Consider the following 9,171-nt stretch of genomic DNA (forward strand, 5'->3'; position numbering starts at 1 on the left):
ACAGTCCTATATGTGCTACTGGGAGTGTTACCAGTCCTGTATGTATACTGGGAGTGTACAGTCCTGTATGTATACTGGGAGTGTACAGTCCTGTATGTATACTGGGAGTGTACAGTCCTGATTAAGCAGAGACAATATGATCTACAGAAGCAGGTCTGGATCCTCTCAGGATATTAACATGCAGGCAGGAGTCATTGTATTTCAAGTCCTCTGTTCATCAATCTATCAATCAAGCAACCAATACATTCCATTAGATTTTTGTGTAGCATCATTCATATTGTACCACCAACTGAATGTTGCTCTGCCTGYAGTACCCCTGAAGTACCCCCTCATGTGCATTGTACCAGTAGGCCTATGGTCTCATTGGTCGTCTCAAGTACCCCCTGTGGATAGGCCAAGTACCCCGAGGGGTCCTAGTACCCCTTGTCGGGAACCACTGTGCTAAACTAGCATCGCACACACATACTGGTATCACACACACACACAGACCTTCTTTCTCTCACCCCTCCATGTGTTCAAAAGGAGGTCATCCCACTTTCACTCTTTCTTTCGCTCTCTCTTTCTCGTTCACTAACTTCTCTGGCGTGATTGTTAATTGGTGTGGGCTTGGGGAGAATGTGAGCTCTGGCTCAGTCTCTCACGCTGGAAAGAGCGAGATGGGAGAGACAGAAAGCGAGAGAAAAGGGAAAGAAAGACAGAAAAGAGGGAGAGAAAGAGAGAGAAAGGCAGAGAGAGAGAGAAAGGATAGTTAGTTAAGTTATAATCATGTCATGACCATATAACGTGTTATGGGCTAAATACGGTAATTGGTGAATTATACAACTGTTGTTAATCATATTATAGTCGCCCTGCCATGTTATAATCAAGTTATAGGTATAGCCATAGATAGGCCTAGTTATGTAGTTATGAGACATCTCATAGTCCTGGTTGCAGCTTTGCTCATATAGCTCAGTGTTTAAAGGTAAGTGAGTGTGCTGAGCTCATTTATTCACAGATCAACAATAACTATTTTCCTTCACACATTCTTGTACAACGATCACGAACAAAAGTCTGGAACGGTTGAGTTTTTTTACACAGAAGTCTGGATCCTCACAATGTCTGTAACAAGGAAAAGGAAGCGAGGGGCGATAAAAGAGACAGAATGAGAGAGAGTAAAAGTAAGGGAGGGGGGATTCAGACAGAAATCAACAATAACTATTTTCCTTCACACATTCTTGTACAACGATCACGAACAAAAGTCTGGAACGGTTGAGTTTTTTTACACAGAAGTCTGGATCCTCACAATGTCTGTAACAAGGAAAAGGAAGCGAGGGGCGATAAAAGAGACAGAATGAGAGAGAGTAAAAGTAAGGGAGGGGGGATTCAGACAGAAATGAGCGACAGAACAAGAGTAAGACAACAAGAGACAGAATGAGAGAGAGTAAAAGTAAGGGAGGGGGGATTCAGACAGAAATTAGCGAGACAAACCTAGAAGGAGACAAATATGGCTAGGCAGGTAGGTGCTAAACCTGTACGTGTTCTAACATGGCTAGGTGTTATACAGGGGAAAGTGATGGAGTATAAACCCTCAAACTAACAACTATAGTCTAGCCTATAGTATACAGCAACGTTGATCTTCGAGGGAGAAAGCTTGAGTGTATGCCTATTATTATTATTATTATTAACTCAGATAGTACACAATTCCTTGTTCCACGTCGCTAGAGATATTGGTCCCGTAGTGTTGATGCTAGTATCACTGCGTATTACAGAAGAGAGATCGTTCAAAATTGACCTCAAAATTGGACGTCGATCCCATAGACATTAAAACCAGTAGATAGTGATAGTGRGGATATCATCCACGTATTCTTATGGAAAAACTTCAGATGGTACATGAAGCAGGAAGTATTTGAAGCGCTTCATATGGCTGGATGCTGCTGAATGGRACCTGWGGATCATGGTGAAAGTGGCCGTAACTCGCAACGGATCATGTTCGATGTCGTTGTTTTAATCCTGCCTGAGAGACACGCGCAAAGAGCGTGCATGAGGGTGCGAGCCTCCTCGTAGCCTGCCGGCCCATGATTGGTCTGTGTCAGCACGTGGTCCTGTGTGACGACAAATGTAGTTGTAAGAATGGATCASTATTTAATTCTATATCTCGATTTGTAGCGAACTTTTTAAAAATTCACCATGGGGATCGAACAGGATCCTAAGAAACTAATTTTAGAGTCCAAAATGGACGTCAACATTTTTGGAGGAGACCGTTTCTGGCGATCGCAATTTACATAGGCTTTCTAGGGCAGACCAGAGCTTTTGGCACCGCTAGGTTGCGACGCAGTAGCCGACCAGCAGAGCTTGTGACTTCACMCTCCAGACCAGACACTGGGGACCTGGTCTATCTATCCATGTCCTTAGGACGTTGGGAATAGCCTTCAAAACTGGCCACTGGGGGGGGCAATAGTGAGTTCCATTACCATCAAGTAGCCTTGGGTTTCGCAATGGCGTGGACTGAGGTGGACTGGGGTGCCAGGTAGGGTGGACTGGGGTGCCAGGTGGGGTGACTGGGGTGCCAGGTGGGGTGGACGGGGTGCCAGGTGGGTGTGGGCATGGGGGTGCCAGAGTGGGGTGGACTGGGGTGCCAGACGGGGTGGACTGGGGTGCCAGACTGGGGTGGACTGGGGTGCCAGACGGGGTGGACTGGGTGCGCAGACGGGGTGGACCTGGGGTGCCAGATGGGGTGGACTGGGGTGCCAGACGGGGTGGACTGGGGTCCAGACGGGGTGGGGGTGACTGGGGTGCCAGGTGGGGTGGAACTGGGGTGCCAGATGGGGTGGACTGGGGTGCCAGATGGGGTGGACTGGGGTGCCAGATGGGGTGCCGATGGGCTGGGGTGCCAGATGGGGTGGACTGGGGTGCCAGATGGGGTGGACTGGGGTGCCAGATGGGGTGGACTGGGGTGCCAGATGGGCGTAATCCCATGACTCTAGATTAGCATATTTTTTATTTTATGATAATCCCAAAACCTTATTCAGAATGCGTATCTAAACTTAACCCTTAACTTCAATTTGATGTTTGGAGAAAGGGAACGATAGAGCAGCAGAAGCAACAAAAACATTCTGAAATTGAAATGTGATGTTTGAAGAATGCCTAATTCTGCAGTGAGACAGAGCTTTTTGATTACAGAGATGATGGCAGAGAGGACTGTAGAGTGAGATGGCTTGAGTCTACTCCAGCTCCAATGTGCATGCATGCACACTCACACACAAACACCAACAGACCTACAGAGACGCACACACACAAACAAACACAGACGCACGACTCAACCTGAGCTCAGCTGTCAATCAGAGCTTTGTTGCCTGCAGTGATAACAGGGCACAGCTCTGCTGGTTACCAAGCACTCTCGCAAGGGTGTCAAAACCCTGCAATGACACCCCATAATAATAACCCAGAACAATCCAGCTACAAAGGATGAKACTAGAGACTGATATAAGGTCGGTTTAGAGTTTTGTCCTCTAAAAGTTGGGGAAAGCTTTAGGGAAGGTAAGCTGATCTTAGATCTGTGCCTACAGGTAACTTCTACTGGAGAGAGCCAAAACACATGGGACAGAGGAAAAGCCAAAGGAACATGATCCCAAAATGAACATTTGAACCAATAAGGAAGTTACTACAACTGAGATAAAAATAGGGGGAAGGGTTTGGGTAAATGTTTGGATATTGGTTAGTCTAGTGGTTAAAATGGGGTGTGGTTGTAGACTGGGACTGTCTATTACGAGGGCAATCCAATCTTACCCTATGAGGTCCGGACTACTCCTGGTTTTCTCATGTATAAATAAGTCCCCCATTAGAGGGTAAGAATGATAAAAGCAATGGAACTGGCTTCGAGGTACAGATTTGAATTTTAGTGTTTAAGAGATTTCCCTCAGAGCAGGATGACTGGAGCCATCATCACAGAAGAACTAACTGCAGCCATAATGCACATACAGCACTTCTCATGTGGGTTATTATCTATAGATACAGCCAGACTGGAGTCAAAGGCTGCGTCTCAACAGTCTACAGTTGCTTCCTCTCATCTTCTCCTTCAATGAGGTTTAGACTGACCAGTGAAGCCGTCAAACACACACACACACACAGGGTTAATGTCACCCTCCAATCAACCCAATTGCCACCATTTGATTGATCTAATTAATTGATTTGATAATGGGGGTTTAGCACCTCCCACCAAAAGATTGAACCCTATCCAGCTATAATGATAAGAATAACTAAGTTACATTTTCAGCATATGACGCTTGTATCAAAATCATACTAGGAATAAAACATTGCTACCTACACCTGATGATAACCTTGAGTCAAAATTAGCTCATTATTCAAGGCACAGAAATCATCGACTGAAGTCTCGAATTAAGAAATGGGATAATGGAATAGAAATGGAAGAATYTCAGACCTGGAGCCTCCATATCCACGTACGAGTTAACGAGATAGTAATGTTATACATCTACTGAATCAGGATAGGCCCAGAAATTATGATTGCACATCGCTCAGCCAGCTAGCTAGCATGACTAACGTTAGCCAAGACAATTGCTATGATCATCTTTTGCATTCACACATTGTGCAGTCACTAACGTTACTAATTTAGAAAATAGTCTTATCTGAACTGATTTATGCATCGTAAAGTAAATCACAATCAAGTGCATGCATCATATGCCTTAGAGCCATAGGGGAASCTTACAGCTAGCCATCTAGCTAGCTGCCCTTACCACAGTCCAGAGAGCAAGAATGCATGCCACGCCACGGTATTGTTTACATAGCTAGCACGCTCGGATTGTGTCCTATTTTAACAGCACGGAAACGATTAGTACGTTACATGTTTTACTTAACAATCAACTCTAGCGTTGAGCTTTTTCCATGAAATCTATCTAACATTAGCTAGCAATCCGATAGTGAGCTGTTTGATGTCCCAGTCCATTGGCTATCTAATTAGCTGGCTAGCTAGCTTGATCGCTCGCGCACCTGTCGTTGTGATTTAGCTATTTTTATAAAGGTAAATTGTAGTAAATATCTTAACTATGTATTTAATGTGTTTTCTTTGCATACGTCAAACGTAAGCACGATGGTTAGTTAGCTAATGTCGGCGTGCAGTCGGTTATAAAGCTAATCAAACGTGAGTTGGCATGTGTCTGTCGACTGTGGGGAGTGGGGCTGCTACCGGAGTCGCGAGGTATCCTACCTGGATGACATGGTTAGTTACATTATAATGAGTGCGTAACAAATGCACGACATCTCTCACACCATTAATTCTGCATAACAGCCACTGTTGCTGTGATCCATTGTTGCTTCTACAAATGAGCAACAACACCTGGGAAAATGTTTAGTTGAAATCCTTCCCCCACCCCACCGATCCCGAAAATACAGTGCTCAATCGGGAACAATGTCCCTCCATATCGACTTGAAAGGGCGGCTCTTTTGCTCTCCCAGGCGTGTTCGTTTTCGGGCTTACCAGATTTAAAGAACGCCGCTATATCGGCCGCGTCCTTTGACGTCTCCTCTGCTCCTTCCCCAGAGCTCATGATGGTGGCCCAACTAAATTCCCAATGCGGTGGAGTAATTCCTGCCAACGTTATCAAGATAAAAATCTGTTCGCTTTCGGAAAGCGTCGGCCAAGACACAGGGACGGGCAGGATCGCTCCTAGATGCTACTGCCATCAGCAAACCTCCATCTTGGGTAATGGCTACAAATGCACAGCTGGGCGGCCGCCGAGTTCCTCCTCCGAGTCGAAAGGAGAGTCGTTGTGGAGTGGAGGAGGAGGGGCACGGGATTCGGGAAGGGATGGGTCTATGTTCGGTGAATCTCCGAGAGCCTTCGGAAACGTGCAGACAGAGGACGGGCGATCGGGTTGACCCGCGACAACTGCAGTGTCTGTGAATCATTAATGAGTATGACAGCGATTTGTGCCTTTTTAAATCAGTGTGCACTGTGCAGATTGGCCTACAAGGTAAACATGAATATTGCATATACACAGTGTTTTCGATATCATGTTAGGACACGAATTAATGCATGTGTTGGTTGTTGATCTGATTCTCTCAAATACATATGTTAGGTTCCAGAATAAACAAATTCGGATTTGGTCAGTGTGTAGCCTAACCAATAGTCATTGGATAGGCCTACTGAAGACCCTATACAGACAACTACAAGAATATCATAAGTCTACTTTAACTAGCCTACTCTGCAGGATTTGTTTAGGGTGAGATTCTATCTCCAGGCCATCAGACTGTTAAACAGTAACCACTAGCCGGCCCCGCCCAGTACCTTAGTCACTGTTACGTACCGGTAACCACCTGGTACTCAACCCGTCACCTTAGAGACTGCTGCCCTATGAACATGGTCTTTGAACACTAGTTACTTTAATAATGTTTACATACTGTTTTACCCATTTCATACTGCATTATAGTCATGGCTCATCCTATATACAGAGCCTTCAGAAAGTATGCACACCCCTTGACATTTTCCACATTTTGTTGTGTTACAGTATGAATTTAAAATGTATTAAATTTAGTTTTTTTGTCACTGGCCTACACACAATACCCCATAATGTCAAAGTGGAATTATGTTTATATATTTTTTTTTTACAAATTAATTATAAATGAAACACTGAAATGTCTTGAATCAATAAGTATTCAATCGCATTGTTAAGTTCAGGTGTATAATTTTGCTTATACATAATAGGTTGCCTGGACTCACTCTGTGTCACGTTCTGACCATAGTTCTTGTGTGTTTTACTTGTTTTAGTGTTGGTCAGGACGTGAGCTGGGTGGGCATTCTATGTTGTGTGTCTAGTTTGTCTGTTTCTATGTTTGGCCTAATGTAACAGTATAACTTTAGTACGTCCCCTCGCCCCGACGCGAACCAGGGACCCTCTGCACACATCAACAACGGTCGCCCACGAAGCATCGTTACCCATCACTCCACAAAGGCCGCGGCTCTTGCAGAGCAAGGGGAAACACTACTTCTAGGTTTCAGAGGCAAGTGACGTAACTGATTGAAACGCTATTAGCGCGTACCCGCTAAACTAGCTAGCCATTTCACATCTGTTACATAATATGGTTCTCAATCAGAGGCAGGTGTTTTGTGTTGTCTCTGATTGGGAATCATATTTAGGTGGCTTGTTTTGTGTTGGGATTTTGTGGTGGTTGTTTCCTGTCTTTGTGTTCGTTTCACCAGAGAGGACTGTTTCGGTTTGCCACGTTTGTTATTTTTGTATTTTGTAAGTGTTCACGTTTATCGTCTTAATTAAATATGTTGAGCACAACTACGCTGCGTCTTGGTCCGATCCCTGCTACACCTCCTCTTCAGACGAAGAGGGAAGGCTGCCGTTACACTCTGTGTGTAATAATAGTGTTTAACATGATTTTGAATGACTACCTCATCTCTGTACCCCACACATACAATTATCTGTAAGGTCCCTCAGTCGAGCAGTGAATTTAAAACACCGACCAGGGAGGTTTTCCAATGCCCCTTAAAGAAGGGCACCTACTTGTAGATGGGGGAAAAGAAGCAGACATTGAATATCCCTTTGAGCATGGTGAAGTTATTAATTACACTTTGGATGGTGTATCAATACACCCCAGTCACTACAAAGATAAAGGGTCCTTCCTAACTCAGTTGCCGGAGAGGAAAGAAACAGTTCAGTGATTTCACCATGGTAATTTTGAAACAGTTACAGAGTTGAATGGCTGTGATCATAGGCGGAAATCACGGGGGGGACGGGGGGCACGACCCCCCCATCCTGGGAAAATATGATTTGTCCCCCCCAATATATCACTGTAAACATAACTATGTAATTTCAATAATATTAATAATACGCAATGAAAGCACTTGTGCTGATTATAGACACTTAATAGTGCGTTTTTAAGTTTCATAAGATTGCGACCCCCCGCCCTTTGCCCCACAATGATTTGATCCACTGCCAGTTCTTAAGCTTGCAAGGTAATAGAGGGTTCGTATCTACTGTCCGAAAGGCACTCAGTGTACGTAACTGACGTGAGGTAATCCAGTCAATCGCGCCATAGCAATGTATATATTTTTTTAATGTTGCAGGGTTCACACACTAGCTGGGTTCACACACTAGCTGAATTTGCAGAGCTAGCGTGCAAACTAAAGCAAACATTAACTATCAAGCTAGCTAGTACCTATTCCATTTATGTGGCGTCGTCAAAGATGGAATATTTGCTATCGTCAATTAATTCCAAGATTAGCATGCAGCTGTAGTGCTTCAAAGTCCCTGTGATAAGGTTAGCTATAACTGAAGTCCAAACTGAACAGAACTACACTCTCTTATACCATTGTCTTAAATATATTTAATGGTCTCGTTGCAAAAGCTAAATTGTCGCTAGTGAATTTTTTTTTTTTTTCACCTTTAACCAGGTAGCAAAGATTATAGCAAACACCACAGAAACGGAATTGGTGCTCGCTAGCTTTGCAAATTCAGCTATTGTTGGAAGCCTGCCAATATGAAACAAACTATGTTAAAATGTCAAAACGTTGCAGCATGTGTTGTGTAAATGTGTGTGTGTGCAGCTAGACCGGTCAGCCAGCCAGCCAGCCAGGTAGAAAAATGTCAGAAAAAAGTAAGACGGACATCAGAGTATTTTTCAGTACACCAAAACGCAAAGTAAGAACTCTAGTAGCCTAATATCTCAAAGACCAGTTGATAAAATGTTCATAAGAAAGAAGTGAAATGCTAATGGAAATGTTTCACAATGATGTCATTAGGCAGAGCAGGCAACAGATGGCACACAGACAGCAGAGCTGGGGACAGATATGCAGGGACAGGCTGGCAGAGACAGGGAGTCTCAGGTAAGTTTGTTGAGTCTTTGTTTGGCAACATTATGAAAGGTTCTCAATTTTTTTGATTTGTAAAATAGGGACATAAAGCCCAGCAAACACCTTATTTCTTTTCTAGGAGACAGACTGTGAGTCAGTGAGGGTGGTGAAAGGGAAAGAGCCAAGGAGAGAGACTTCAGAGGACAGTGTCACAGCCACGGCAGGACCAGGTGTCACCCTTGTTGCCAGCAGCACCAGTATAGGGGACAGTGGCACAGCATCGTGCAGTTACCTCAGTGTGGCACAAAACCATATCAGCCACACCCACAATTTATAGAACGCAAACTCTTGCAAACAGAGTGTTGACGTTTCAAGAG

At 44.3% G+C, this 9,171-nt stretch overlaps 1 long non-coding RNA gene across 1 annotated transcript in view; it reads right to left on the reverse strand.

The window, feature by feature from the left end:
- LOC111955284 (uncharacterized) overlaps nucleotides 1–5,881 on the reverse strand; it is a 32,771-nt gene extending 26,890 nt beyond the window's left edge. Inside the window, exon 1 of the long non-coding RNA XR_002876102.2 lies at nucleotides 5,471–5,881. This is a non-coding gene — a long non-coding RNA (uncharacterized lncRNA). The remainder of the gene's footprint in view (nucleotides 1–5,470) is intronic.
- Nucleotides 5,882–9,171: the final 3,290 nt, after the last annotated feature.

Source organism: Salvelinus sp. IW2-2015, linkage group LG30, assembly GCF_002910315.2.
Source record: "Salvelinus sp. IW2-2015 linkage group LG30, ASM291031v2, whole genome shotgun sequence".
Classification (NCBI taxonomy): domain Eukaryota; kingdom Metazoa; phylum Chordata; class Actinopteri; order Salmoniformes; family Salmonidae; genus Salvelinus; species Salvelinus sp. IW2-2015.